Source organism: Helianthus annuus, chromosome 13 (assembly GCF_002127325.2).
Source record: "Helianthus annuus cultivar XRQ/B chromosome 13, HanXRQr2.0-SUNRISE, whole genome shotgun sequence".
NCBI lineage: Eukaryota > Viridiplantae > Streptophyta > Magnoliopsida > Asterales > Asteraceae > Helianthus > Helianthus annuus.
Window position 1 is genome coordinate 163265360 of NC_035445.2, and position 15174 is coordinate 163280533.

General features: G+C 42.2%; 1 non-coding gene across 1 annotated transcript; it reads left to right on the forward strand.

Annotated features, from left to right (window-relative positions):
• The first annotated feature begins 1354 nt into the window (after window positions 1-1354).
• Window positions 1355-1461, forward strand: LOC118486141. The gene has a single exon (XR_004877998.1). It is a non-coding gene; the product is annotated as a small nucleolar RNA R71 (small nucleolar RNA).
• Window positions 1462-15174: the final 13713 nt, after the last annotated feature.

Consider the following 15174-nt stretch of genomic DNA (forward strand, 5'->3'; position numbering starts at 1 on the left):
ACTTTGACCAATAGGTTTCCAGCGACACCTTGTGGGTATTTGACGGATCTGTCGGCAAGTTGTATACTCATCTTGGTAGGGCTCGTTTTTCCTAGGCCGAGTCGCTTGAACATTGATGCGGGTATGAGGTTAATGCTAGCCCCAAGGTCGGCTAGTGCATTACGAATGGGGGATTCCCCGATCGAGCAAGGAATTGTGAAGCTTCCGGGATCAGTCTTCTTTTGTGGGAGTTTGTTGAGTACGAGGGCGGAGCATTCTTCGCCTAGGTTAACTAATTGCAATGATTCGATCTTCCTTTTATGAGTGAGGAAGTCCCTCATGAATTTTGAGTATTTAGGCATTTGAGTTAGGACTTCGATAAAAGGAATATTAACATGCAATTGTTTTACTAGACTTCCGAATTTTGCGAATTGCTCATTGGTCTTTTGACGAATTAACCTACCGGGGTACGGAACCGGAGGAGCCTTGGTAGGCTCTTGAAGTAGAGGAGAAGCCTTCTCTTGTTGTGGCGGTGTTGTGCTTTCCTCAGTTGGTGGTGGCGGAGCTTCTGCGGGACCCACGATACGGTTTCTTAATGTTATGAGATGACCTTGTGCTTTCGGGTTTGTTTCGGTATTACTTGGTAATGCGCCTTGTGGTCTCTTAGAGAAATTTTGAGCTAGTTGATTTATTTGTTTTTCAATGTTTTGTATACTAGCTTGTTGATTTCTAAAATTCGATTCCAATTGTTGAGATCGATCCGAGTTTTTCTTTTCAGTGTCGGAGATGAGGCGAGATATAGTATCTTTCAAGCCTTTCTCGTCCACCTTGTTGTTGAGGGCAATTTTGTGACTCATTTCTTGGTTGTTGAAAGTTTGTTCGTTGGTTTAGGCTTTGTTGGTTACTACTATTGCCGGGTTCTTTCCAACCAAGGTTAGGGTGGTTACGCCATCCTTGGTTATAGGTACCCGTTGGAGGACCCGACGGCCTAGGTCTATTATCAATGTAGTTTACCGACTCTGATTGATCATCTGTTTCTTTCATACAACTCCAATTTTCATGTGGCCCACCACACCCTTCACAAGCCATAACCGAGACCGTTTTTGTCATTTCTAACTTTTTAATTTTTGAAGAAAGGGCCTCGATTTGGGCTTGTAAAGAAGTGCTTTCATCAACCTTATGGGCGCCTGGGGCAATAGATTTATTGCCTCGGGGAGTGTGCCACTGAAAATTGGTTTGAGCAATTTCCTCGATTTGATTGTATATTTCATGTGGGCGGCGATTACCTAAAAGTCCCCCGGAGCTAGAGTTAAGTGTTTGTCTCGTGTGTGGCAACAACCCGTTGTAGAAAGTGGATACTTGTTGCCATACCGCAAGACCGTAATGGGGACACTTTCGCAATAGCTCCTTGAACCTTTCCCAAGTTTCATATAAGGATTCCCCATCCTCTTGTGAATATGTATTAATTTCAGTCATTAATTTAGCCGTTTTAGCGGGAGGGAAATACTTATATAGAAATTTTTGGGCTAGTTCATCCCAGGTGTTTACCGAACCAACTGGGAGGGCGTTGAGCCAAGCTTTTGCTCGGTCTTTTAGTGAAAATGGAAACATTCGAAGGCGGATGGCGTCATTTGATGCTCCATTGATCCGAAAGGTATCACATATTTCTAAGAAATTAGTAATATGTAGATGGGGATCCTCGTCCGCAAGCCCATGGAAGGTTGCGGAGTTTTGAAGCATTTGTATCAAATGCGGCCGAAGTTCGAAGTTGTTGGCTTCAACATTCGGTGCATTGATAGCGGCGCTGAGATTACCCACGGTGGGTCGTAGGTAATCCATGAGGGTACGTTGGTCCGCCATTGGAAGTGGGTTCCCCAGAACCTTCTCTTGGTTTTTAGCTTTATGTCTTTTTCTGAGAAAGCGTTCGGGTTCTTCTAGAGGTTCTTTTATGTCTCTACTAGAACTGGAGCTCATACACTACGTTGAAAGTTCAGATGTGGTGTCTGGTTCCAAGCCCTGCAATAAAAACAGAAAAGAATGCTGGTCAGGAAGTTCACCACGGCCCCGTGCTCAGTGAACACGGCCCCGTGCTCAGCCCTCTGTAACTTGGAAAATAAAAACTGCCAGTGACACTGCTGGGCACTGCCCGTGTCCGACCAGGCACGACCCGTGCTGAGCTCTGCAGAAACGGAAAAATTAAGAAAATCCTAAAAAAATAAAAAGAAAATAGAAAAAATGATTAGGCCGTTGATTCTTAACTTTCTTAAAATCCTTGTGTCCCCGGCAGCGTCGCCAAAAACTTGATGCGTGTCAGTGTGTATATGTTTTAGGTATATATTTTAAGCCCTTTTTACACTTTTTAGCCAAGTTTTAAATTTATAAAACACGATATTTACTAACACTAAACACACATATGGGCAAGTGCACCCATCTTGGACGTAGTATAGTGTTGGTAAGATACCGAGGTCGTCCAAGGACACAAGAGCTTTTAGTACCGGGTTATCTCAACGTCTAATCAATCAAAATGTTAGAAAAAGGTTTTTAAACTAAGAAAATAAAACTAACTAAAATGCTGAAAAATAAAATAAAAATAAAACAGATAGACAAGATGAATCACTTGGATCCGACTCGTGTGTAGTGTAACCTTTGATTATTTTTGCACTTTTACACTTGTTTAAGAGATTATCTTAGTTATTGTAGGAGGCCCCTCTTTTGAAGGCGACGTTACCCTCAACCCAGTAGTTTGAGTCAGCAAGGATACAAGGGTCGGATTATTAAAAGATAATTAATTAAGTTATTAATGCATAATGTGGTAGGCCCCTCTTTTGAAGGCGACGTTACCCTCGGCTGTAACAACCCGCACCTTCGTGCGTTGTTACTACTCGATACACTCGTTAAGCCTGGCACCAGAGATTCGGATCATAATGTAACTATATCAGATATATCGCTAAATCGAAGTATAATCAAATAATTACGCATATTCTATCGCTATTACAAAGCTATTTTCATAAATCATAACACTCACGATAATGTTGAGTGAGGACTTAATCTACCCCCCTCGATAACCGTGAGGTGTCAAAACGTAAACAAACAACGCTAACAAAGACTATCGGGAGAGTACCATGTCTCCAGCCTTCGTGACGATGACGGCAATACGAGCAAGTAGTACCCCGATAATCATTGTGGCACATCACGTCGAAGAACGCACTCGAAGGCACGCGTAACTCGACCATCGCACCGAATATGGGACATATAGATACGTATATACGACCCTTTTGTGATTTATTATAATAGATAAATAAATAATAAATAAATATGAATGAAATAAATGCCCAAAGCTATCACGACGCAAAACGCCGGACAAAACTGACCAAGGCACATCCGAACGGACAAGCCGTCCGAACGATGGCCTAGCCGATCGGATGGGCCGTCTGAACTAGGGGTGAGCAAAATAGAAAACCCGACCCTACCCGACAATTACCCGACCCGACCCGAGAACCGATAAAACATAAAATACAGAACCGATTCACTACCCTAAATATAGGGTCGGTTCCGGTCCATAGGTCCAAGTCGGGTTTCAGCATGAAAATAACCGAGAACCGACCCGACCCGACCCTATTTTATATGAAAAATTGGAACCGATCTAAATACCTAGGTACTTTGGTTCGGGTCGGTTTGGGTATATTTCGGTTCGGTTCTCGGTTTTTTTCGGTCCGGACCTAAACTTGCTCACCCCTAGTCTGAACGGACAGGCCAGCCAATCGAATGGGCCATCCGATCGAATAGCATGTCCGATCGAACGGGCCAACCGATCCAAATGCTTCTTTTCCCTTTCCTTCCCTCTCTTGCCTATAAATACCCCATTTCACTCACCTTTCACTCTGATGAAAAGCTCCCACTCGACCAGCACGCTCTTGGGCTATTTTCTCTCGATTCCTCGTGATTCTTGTAAGTTTCTAACCTAAAACTTGTACTTTTTTGATCTAAACTCAATTCTACACCCTTCTACCTCTCAAATCTCCACTTCTAACCGTGAAATCTCTGGATTTTGGGCATTCTAGGGTGATGTCACCTTGGATAATGTCATCCCATGAAAGAACGACTTGGATCTGGGAGATTTCCGTACGTTTTTACTCAGATCTAGTCTAAATCTATGTTTTCTAATCAAGAAGTTGTGTGATTCCAAGGATTGGAGGAGTTTAAAGATGATGTCATCATAAGTTCACAAGAACTTCAAAGAGTGACCTCATTTTCACCAATAAACGACTCGAATCTAAGTATTTCCACCTGTTTAATAACGAATCTCACCTAAATCTATGTTACCTAGCCAAAGTGTGTGTGTGTTTTCGGGTTAAACATGGGAAAAGCAGTCAAGAACGGCCAGATCTGATGGAACGGGGTGGTTTCCGGTCGTAGAACGGGTCGGACTTGATGGGATTCCAGTTGTTTAGCATGAAGAAACACCGCCACGATCAAAACCGTCAAAGCATGCAAAAATTATCGAAAACAGTGGTGCGGGCCAGTCGATCGAACAGTCCGTTCGATCGAACAGGCTGGTCGATCGAACAGGCTGGTCGATCGAACAGCCCATTCGATCGAACAGCCCATTCGATCAAAACCATCCATCCGACCAAACTTTGGGAACTTCGTTATCGTTTAACGCGCCATCAAACGCTCATGTAATCAGTCTTTAACCAGGTTAAATCAAACGCAATCTCAATCGATCCAAATCAAGTTGTGTTTACTCGTCAATTAAGCACTGTGAGTATACTTGACCCCTTTTTTATCGAATTTTGGGTGTAACATACGTTCCTTATAAATCGAACCTGTCAAACGAATGATTCAATTAGTAAACTTTTCACTTGCGAACAACTGTTTACATAGATATACGTGATGCTAGTTGCATGTATGCTAGGACTTATACTCGTGACGTCCCACCACGACTAGTATAGTACTATTGCGCCCGACGGGGTCTAGTTATAACATCGAAGAAACGAGCATCGAGGACTTAGCTGGTAGTATCAGTTTGTGAGTATATATGTCGTGTATTACGTTTATGCATGTGGAAATTCGCAGCACTTTTAATCTATTATACTACTACATATCAAACCTGTGTCGCCAATACTTTTGTATTGACAATATTTTAACGTATGTTGCAGGTTTAGTTGAAGTCTTCATCAAATCAAGCTAGGAAGTCTAGAAACTCACCTAAAATCTAGGTTGTCGGATTTGAATTGTTCGGGAGGACAAGAAATCTGTGATGACTTATGTGATTGTATTATTTGTTAGTATGGGATAACGAATGTAATGAATATATCGCAATATAGTTGTTATGGATTCTCTTGAGCAATCTAATTCTCCTAGTGCCGCGCCCCGATGATTCCGCCATCGGTTGGGGTGTGACAGATTGGTATCAGAGCCATAACTATAGGGAATTAGGCAAGACTCGATCTAGTCCGGGTCGACGTCTTAGAGATTGACCTAGTTTATAGTCTAAGAACCCACAGGCTGACTTGTATGAACCCAGTAGGGTTTGTATTGCGCCTTCCTGATACTTTCGATCGAAATTGCAAAAACTACGACTTTGTGTGAACCCCGCATACTACAACTTCACACGAAGAAGCCTTTCCTAAGGCTGACACAATGCACGTGTTTTCGAAAATACTCGCATCTCGCAGCCGAGTAATCCAGTCGAGACCAGGTGTGAAAACCAATAACTCTCGATAGGATTGCCCACTCAGCGCATTTTTTTAGCACGAGAATCTTTCGCTGAGTTAGGAGTGACATCCATACCTCGACGAAAGCCTCCATTTCGAAATTCTAGTGGAGCTCTCGGATTCGTTCGATGAGCACAACCACAACTGGGAACGAAATTGTTAAGTCAGGGGTGAAACCCGTACCTCAATGAACCGTTCCATTCCCTAAAATATTTTTCAAAAGCTCTCACCAGGGACTCGACCATCAGAATGACTCGAGCCACGTGATGACTAGGAGGACGAATGCCATGAGCTGCATCCCAGTGGAAGCGTAAATCTTCAAAGTCAACGCGGGTGCACAAACTTGTTGGGTATGATTGGGTTACCTTGGGTAGTCGACGCCTAAACACCCGAGGCACTCCGAGTACTTTGCTAAGCCTACGACTCACTGGTTTTACATTTCGATGAACTTAGCTACATTTTGTGTGTTTAATTACGATTTTTCGCTCCCTGTTTTACAAAACGCACAACTCGCACAGCCATCGCACTCCAAAACAAAGACCAAATGATCGCAACAAAACTAATGTCTAATTGTCCGAATTCCTCTCGTATACTCTCTCTCTCCCTCTCTCAACGCGTCCTCGCGCATTCTAAACCATCATATACATGTGTAGGTATAAACTACAACTATCTATATCTAAATACAACCAAACTGTTGTGTGAGAATCTAGGAAGTTTCGTGTCTCCTATGTGGCTCCTATGTGAAGTCTATTTATATTGCACGTTACAAGTTTCGATCGCGCTCCATCGCATCGTAAACTCAAAATCTTTATGATCGAATCTCATTCCAAATCTATTTGTCTAGATGCCTTCCAACAACTCTGCCTCAAGACGAACAGCTAGGAGAAGAGCCAAACGAAGCGCGATAAGAGGATTGCCTCGCTTGTGACCAAGGAAGTGGTCAAGCTCATTCCTCAAATTGTCGCTCAAGTGCACTCTCTCAGCAACTCTCGAGCCGCGAAGGACTCTAAGACGGAAGCGCCGCAATCTAATTTTCTCTACAAACACTTCAAAGCCTGTGGCCCGATGGAATTCACAGGTGAAGGAGGTGTGACCCAACTACTCCAGTGGTTCGATTCTATCGAAGTTACCCTTCGTCAAAGTGGGTGTCCCGATAGTTTCCGTACTACTTGCGCTACTGGAGTATTTCAATCGCGAGCACTCGACTGGTGGACCACCGAACGCAACAAACGTGGGATCTACGCAGCTTACGCCCTCTCTTGGGACGAGCTGAAGGAACTCATGAAGGAAGAATACTGTCCTCCTCACGAAGTCCAGAAGCTAGAAAACGAATTTTGGGAAATCAAGCAAACCGAAGGTGACAATGCTGGATATACCGCAAGGTTCAAACAGCTTAGTACAATCTGCCCAAGTCAAGTTAACACTTCAGAGAAAGCCATCCCAAAGTACATCCGCAGCTTACCTGAGTGTGTGGGTGATTTTGTCGAAGCTGCAAGACCTGCTACCATCGAAGAAGCCTACCGTTTAGCCGCAGAGATCAACAGCAAACGAGTCTTGGATGGATTCTTCTCCAAGAAGCCGGTCAAACAAGCCCATCAAGCAATCATCATCAACTCATCTGACGATTCCTCTGGCGAATCGGCTGATGGTTGATCTGACAACTCCTCTGAAGGTTCTTCTAAGGATTGTTCCGAGACGAATCCGCCAACAACACTGCATCATCTCAGGAAGCACAACCTAGCCGCAAGCGAAAGACAGTGAGCCCAGACTCTGCAACAACTGGACTGTCGCAACCAGAACCTCTCCGAGCAGTCCCAGTTCAATTGAAGCGTGCTTACAATGGGCCCCATCCCCTGTGTTTCACGTGCACGTATCATCACCCGCCAGAAGCCAATTGCCGTTACTACATAAATTGCAACTGGTATGGTCATCATACCCAGCACTGCCGCGCAGGACCACAGCTTTGAGGAATTTCAACAGCAACCGCAGTTTCCGCAAAAGTACTCCTCAACAACGTTATTTTGTTTCTAATGTTGTTGTAATAATACGACTTATCACCATCAATCTCTTTTATGTATGGAACTTGTTTAATCTGTCAACGCATGTCAGTTCTATTTTACTCGAGCACCATCTAAACGCTAGCACTATGTACTATACAATGTATTTTCCCCCCTACAACACTCTTAGAACGAGGTACGATAGACGTGCAAGGAACAACTAATCGTGGGTGCACACGGGATTATTTTGGTCAGTGCACGGAGATCGTAGTGAAATTCTAATGGTGCCATAACGTTTAAAAGCATGGTCAAGCGTGGTACTTCCTATGTATAAGCATCTTGGCCATGTCAACAAAGCATGACACCAAACCACGAGACATAAGTAGTAGGGGTGACGCAAGGTGTGCTTTACCATACTACTGAAGTTTCGTGACGAAAGTGCCTTGTGGAGTTGGACGTCATTAGACCTATTATAATATTATGATTATTTTGACACAATACAAATCGATCGCAAGGCGTAACAAAACTAAATCGCATCACTGCGAGACTTCTCGTAAGTCTGCGTATGCAACGCAATTGCCACATCGATGGACTTGGGTAAGTTCACCCCGAAGAGCAATTGGAGCAACGCAAGACTGGTCGTAAGTCTATAGCGCAACTTAATCGCAGTTTTGCTAGATCTATCTCGCAATGTAAATCACTCGATATATGGCTCGAAATCGCAATTGCATCTTGTGTTTACCTCGCAATCTCTACCGGTGGTTATCAACCATTGTGTGCACTTCTACCGCCTGGTGTGGATCGCTTATTGTGGATCGCTAGATGAGTATCGAAAACCACTCGCCGCTTTTCGCTTTAAGGCATTTCGCGCCTATTTCATCAACTCGATACTCTTATCGCGTGTCGCTATCACTCATCAATATTCGTGTTATCTGTGTTATGTTAGCATGCACGACCTCGCTTCACGAGACAAAACTAATAGGGTCGAAACATGGTGGTGTTTTAACCCTATTAGCCGACTTTCGTGGAAAAAGGCCATGTGGGCTAGCATTAGTTACTGTTTGTGGTATATTCGACTCAATCAAATCGCATATCGCTCGCAACGCAACAATTGCCACTTATCATTTATTAGAGTCTATTGCTTATCGCTATTCAGATCATCGATTATCGCTTGGGAATCACCACAGTTGTGTAGTATTAGGGCACATGACATCGCTTCACGAGACGCAACTAATATGGGGGGAACGTGGCGTTTGCCGTATTAGCAACTCTCGTGGAAACATGCCATGTGGGTTTTATGTGGAATCGAATCGAAAATCGCATTATTCGCAATCGAAATCATGTCATTCGCCATCGTTTAACGATCATCGTATCGATGTTTTCGTGTCATCGAACTACTCGCACTCGCTACCAACGCTTGTCTGCATCCAATTCGCTTCTATTCACAACTCGGTCTAGCATCCTATCGCTTGGACTGAGGGAACGAAATTCTATCTGTGTCTTATCAGCACGCGTGACACCGCCCCACGAAACAGAGGTAATATGGGTAAAATATGGTGGATACGCCGCTGGTACTTCCTATATATAAGTGTTGTAATCATATTAACAAACTTTCGTGGGAAAGTGCCACGTGGGGCTCGATGTAAGTTATTTTTCCGTATTGTTAAAGAAAACCAATTTTTTTATAAAATTTTATTTTATTAAAATCGTTGGACGAGTGAAATTTCCTTACGACATGAAGAAAACATCTAATCAGTTTAGCTCCATGCTCAATGGAAGTTCCATAAGTCCAGTTTTCCTTAAAACTTTCGCGATTACAAAAAGAAATCTTCCCGAAAATGATGGTTCGAAAATCGAGTTTCAGCTCGAACTACCATTATGGGAGAGCTTTTCTTAAAACAAATTTTACCGCTAAACCCTTTAAAATGTGTAAGCCTTTTTCTAAAATTAACAAAAACCCTTCCCATATCGCTGGTGTGGACATCGAAGCAGTAAACGCCGTACCGTGGGGAGATTTTCTTAAAATATCTTCGAAGGTTAATCGACTATCTGTAAGTTTAAAATGCTATGGAATCGCTTTTGTGTGCGTTACCGCTTTTGGTTGTTCGAAACATATCTCCTCACCGCTCTCGCTCATTGAATCTTAATCGATCGCTCGCTAATCTAGACGCTTTTAATCGCCATACTCTATCGCATCAACTCTCGCGACCCTACTAATGGATTAATTTTGGGACGAAATTTCCTAAAGCAGGGGAGACTGTAACAACCCGCACCTTGTGCGCTGTTACTACTCGATACACTCGTTACGCCTGGCACCAGAGATTCGGATCATAATGTAACTATATTAGATATATCGCTAAATCGAAGTATAATCAAATAATTACGCATATTCTATCGCTATTACAAAGCTATTTTCATAAATCATAACACTCACGATAATGTTGAGTGAGGGCTTAATCTACCTTCCTCGATAACCGTGAGGTGTCAAAACGTAAACAAACAACACTAACAAAGACTATCGGGAGAGTACCATGTCTCCAGCCTTCGTGACGATGACGGCAATACGAGCAAGTAGTACCCCGATAATCATTGTGGCACATCACGTCGAAGAACACACTCGAAGGCACGCGTAACTCGACCATCGCATCGAATATGGGACATATAGATACGTATATATGACCCTTTTGTGATTTATTATAATAGATAAATAAATAATAAATAAATATGAATGAAATAAATGCCCAAAGCTATCACGACGCAAAACGCCGGACAAAACTGACCAAGGCACATCCGAACGGACAAGCCGTCCGAACGATGGCCTAGCCGATCGGATGGGCCGTCCGAACGGACAGGCCAGCCGATCGAATGGGCCATCCGATCGAACAGCCTGTCCGATTGAACGGGCCAACCGATCCAAATGCTTCTTTTCCCTTTCCTTCCCTCTCTTGCCTATAAATACCCCATTTCACTCACCTTTCAATCTGATTGAAAAGCTCCCACTCGACCAGCACGCTCTTGGGCCATTTTCTCTCGATTCCTCGTGATTCTTGTAAGTTTCTAACCTAAACCTTGTACTTCTTTGATCGAAACTCAATTCTACACCCTTCTACCTCTCAAATCTCCACTTCTAACCGTGAAATCTCTGGATTTTGGGCATTCTAGGGTGATGTCACCTTGGAGTTCTTATGAACTCTAAGGATAATGTCATCCCATCAAAGAACGACCTGGATCTGGGAGATTTCCGTACGTTTTTACTCAGATCTAGTCTAAATCTATGTTTTCTAATCAAGAAGTTGTGTGATTCCAAGGATTGGAGGAGTTTTAAAGATGATGTCATCATAAGTTCACAAGAACTTCAAAGAGTGACCTCATTTTCACCAATAAACGACCCGAATCTAAGTATTTTCACCTGTTTAATAACGAATCTCACCTAAATCTATGTTACCTATCCAAAGTGTGTGTGTGTTTTCGGGTTAAACATGGGAAAAGCAGTCAAGAACGGCCAGATCTGATGGAACGGGGTGGTTCCCGGTCGTAGAACGGGTCGGACTGGATGGGATTCCAGTTGTTTAGTATGAAGAAACACCGCCACGATCAAAACCGTCAAATCATGCAAAAATTGTCGAAAACAGTGGTGCCGGCCAGTCGTTCGATCGAACAGGCTGGTCGATCGAACAGGCCATTCGATCGAACAGGCCATTTGATCGAACAGCCCATTCGATCGAACAGGCCATTCAATCGAACAGGCCATTCGATCAAATAGCCCATTCGATCAAAACCATCCATCCGACCAAACTTTGGGAACTTCGTTATCGTTTAACGCGCCATCAAACGCTCATGTAATCAGTCTGTAACCAGGTTAAATCAAACGCAATCTCAATCGATCCAAATCAAGCTGTGTTTACTCATCAATTAAGCACTGTGAGTATACTTGACCCCTTTTTTATCGAATTTTGGGTGTAACATACGTTCCTTATAAATCGAACCTGTCAAACGAATGATTCAATTAGTAAACTTTTCACTTGCGAATAACTGTTTGCATAGATATACGTGATGCTAGTTGCATGTATGCTAGGACTTATACTCGTGACGTCCCACCACGACTAGTATAGTACTATTACGCTCGACGCGGTCTAGTTATGCCATCGAAGAAACGAGCATCGAGGACTTAGCTGGTAGTATCAGTTTGTGAGTATATATGTCGTGTATTACGTTTATGCATGTGGAAATTCGCAGCACTTTTAATCTATTATACTACTACATATCAAACCTGTATACTCGCCAATACTTTTGTATTGACAATATTTTAACGTATGTTGCAGGTTTAGTTGAAGTCTTCATCAAATCAAGCTAGGAAGTCTAGAAACTCACCTAAAATCTAGGTTGTCGGATTTGAATTGTTCGAGAGGACAAGAAATCTGTGATGACTTATGTGATTGTATTATTTGTTAGTATGGGATAACGAATGTAATAAATATTATCGCAATATAGTTGTTATGGATTCTCTTGAGCAATCTGATTCGCCTAGTGCTGCGCCCTGATGATTCCGCCATCGGTTGGGGTGTGACATCGGCTAAGTAGTCTGAGTCAGCAGGGATACAGTCCTAAGTAGTTGGGTTAAAGTTTTAATAGTAGTTTAACTTATGAGGGGATCAAAGAGTTTGGACCCCCGCCATCCAATACCCTTTGGGTATTGAAGGAGGTCCTACTAAATTTGACCCAGGTCCTTTGCAGGATCTATACACTGAACAATGGCAAGACTCTTACCAAACCGTTCCCTTAACCCCCGACCAGGTAGCCAACATACCTCCATATAGACCGTGGAGATATGAATGGTGAAAATCTTTTATTTTATATAGACAGTAAAATAATGCCAAGACACCACGGAGAAATGATAAGGAAGAATCACCTTCAACATAAGAAACTAGTAATTAAAGTCATTAATACAAAACCAATTAAAAAGTGCAAAAGATTAAAAATAAAAAGTATTACACTAAACACTTGTCTTCACCAAGTGATGTAAGAGACTTAGGCAAACATGGCCTTTGATTGTCAAGAACTCTTACGATCAATCTTGGATCCCGAGATGACTCACACACTCTATGATGGACAGTGGATGATGGTGGTGGATGATGGTGTTGTGATGGTGGTGGGTGGTGGGTGAAGTGTGAGAGAGGTGGTGTGCCAAGGGATGAGTTGCAAGAGCTCCAAACACTCCTATTTATAGGCTGAACAGAAGCTCGGGCACGGCCCCGTGTCCATCTGCGTCTCTCTCTTCATTAATTGCAATTCGCAATTTCATTAAATGCGTCTGCAGGAAGTTGACCACGCCCCCGTGTCCGCTGGGCACGGCCCCGTGGTGGGCAACAGAAGCTTCTATGACTTTGTCTTTTCTGCTGACACTTGGGCACGGCCCCATGCTCACTGAGCACGGGGCGTGTTCAGTCTTCTTTCTTCTTTGTTTTGCTTGGGAAGATGTTGTCGGGAGGTTGGGCATGCCACTTTTGTTCATTTTCTTGTATTTATGTTAGATTTAGCTGTCTTTTTGCTTCTTTTGTTCATTTGAGCTCATTTAATCCTGAAAATACAAAAGGAAGACAAAAGCACACTTTTTCCAACATTAGTACTAAAAAGGGTTAGTTTTATGCCACAATTGATGTAATTTATATGTTGCATTTTGTGCACATCAACTTCATCAGAAATTCTGGTGAACAAATCATCAGAAAGTCTGGTGATCAGAATCATCAGAAACTGATGATATTTCATCAGAAATATCATCAGATCCATCAGAAATGACCTTCTCTGATAATCCAAATCAGCTCTTTATCAACTTGTGATTCTTTGAAGTAGATGCTGCGCATTTCAGTTGTCCTATCGGATCTTCTTCTTCTTGTTTGTGATCTTCAGGACTGTTATCTCTTCAGAGATCCAGTTGATTGTGATTTTCTTCAATACTTACAAATAAAGTTTCCTAACAGTTTCCCCCTAAGTATTGTAAGAAAATGAACTATCTATATCTATATCAATATAAACAAACTTCAACTAATCCTTTGAAAAGAAAAACTCAAACAATTAAGTTCAGAAACATGAAATATAATCAAACCAACCATTATTCAAAATAGAAAAAAAAACTTAAAATATTGTTCAAAAACAACAGTTTTAATCTCATCAATTCATTAATTGATCTTCACTCCACTTCTGTATTTATCCCCTGGTTTCAGCTTTTTCTTGTGATCTATTGCCTTTTGAGTTTCTTTGTACATTTCTTTGTACCATCCTCTTGCTTCCATCCAGTTTTCAATGCACTCTTCAATTGTTTTTCTCAGCTGTTCATTGTGCTTTCCCTTCTTTTTGAGCTGCTCTTGTTTCTCATTGATGCAGTTTCTTATATATTTCAGAGTTTGATTTGAATACCTGCATATTTCACTGATTTTGAATAGAGCTTTCTCTTCATTAGCATCTTTGAAGACCACACCCATTTCTGGTTTGTCAAAGATTGCTCCAGTTCTTACTAGTTTAGAAGGAACTTCAGCTGGAATTGTGGTGTTGGGAAGAGGTATTTGTACTTTGTTGCTATACCCAAAATTGATACAAAGATCAAAATCTGCCAGTGCAGCCCTGTTGTATAACTTTGCTCCTGCACTTTTAAGACTGTCAAGGGCTCTTCTGATCACAATTGTACTCCCTTTCTCTTTATCAATGATATTCTTCATTTTGACTATGTCCATTAGATGAATATCATCAGCCAGATCTGCATCAGTAACCCTTTGTTCATTTTTATCTTTTCTGATCAAGGTATACTTGTTTTGTCCTTCATTACCCAGTATGCCTCCTCCAGTGGTCAAAGTATCAATTCTTTCAATAGATACTATTGGATTGGTCAAGTGTTTGTGCAAAATTACCCAACTGCCATTGTTTCTTTCTTCAACAATGCCTCTACTCATTGGAGAGAGTGGCCTTTTTGGGTTGTCTTCTGGACGTTTCCAATAGTAGTGCTTTCGATGTTCTTCAGGATACATGATTGTGTGTAGATCACCTTCCAGCACCATTGATTCTTTGGTGTTTCCTTCTGAATCTTCTCTCATTATTTTTCTTGGCCTTTTTGAGGAGGTCACTTCATGCTCCATTCTTCTCTTTTCTTTTGTATCCATCCTTATGCTAAGATCTGTTTCTCCTGTGATGGCTGTAGAAGATGAGTGAACTGGAACATGTTCTTTCTGTTGGACCTTTAAAGTGTCTGGCTTTGGGATGTTTGGTGGAGGACCCATGAATAACTTTTGTCTATCTGGAGGTGGACCCATGGGTTGTTTCTGTTTTTGAGATGTTGGTGTTTCTGGTTGTTTGATTTGATCTTGCTGAATGTTTTCTGGTTGTTGTTGAGGAATTTCTGATCCTCTTGCTTGTCTTTCTTGCGGAATTGGAGCTTTCAGTTTATGAAGATCAACCTTTGCTAGACTGGCAATATTATACTGCAATCTCTT